The 497-nt window shown below is 41.4% G+C and overlaps 1 pseudogene; it reads left to right on the top strand.

Moving 5' to 3' along the window:
• LOC134971403 (5S ribosomal RNA) lies at positions 1-119 on the top strand (annotated as a pseudogene).
• Positions 120-497: the final 378 nt, after the last annotated feature.

Raw genomic sequence — 497 nt, 5'->3', positions numbered from 1 at the left:
ATCTACTATCATACCACGCTGCTAATGCCCGATCTCGTCCGATCTTGGAAGCCAAACAGCATTGGGCTGGCTCAGTACCTGGAGAGGAGACTTCCTGGGAATACCCGGTATTGTAGAGTAGGAATTATTCCTATTATTTAAAAGGCGAACACCAACAGCAGTTTCACCACTAATCTTCTTTCCCTCCTTTGTTCTGTTATATAATAGTTCAGCGTCAGGCTTTGACAACTTTAACAGATATCCAATATATGTGTGCAATCGGAGTAACTGGTGGCCAGCCAAGTGTATAACATACAAATAGGATTTTTGGTACACACTTACAGTAGCGCTCCGTATAACAACAATACCGTGAATGATATAAATTATAAGTTCTCCTGTGATTCTAGAGAGGTTTTATTTCCCAAGAAGTCTTCTGCTGATGAGGTATTTTCCAGCCGTCTCCGTCAGTTCAAATCATGGGAGAAAAAAAAGGGACAAGAAAGAAAAACCTCAGTCCC

Source organism: Pseudophryne corroboree, chromosome 11 (assembly GCF_028390025.1).
Source record: "Pseudophryne corroboree isolate aPseCor3 chromosome 11, aPseCor3.hap2, whole genome shotgun sequence".
Taxonomy (NCBI): Eukaryota; Metazoa; Chordata; class Amphibia; order Anura; family Myobatrachidae; genus Pseudophryne; species Pseudophryne corroboree.
Note: the sequence above shows the minus strand (reverse complement) of the source record. Positions and strands in the feature narration are given on the sequence as shown.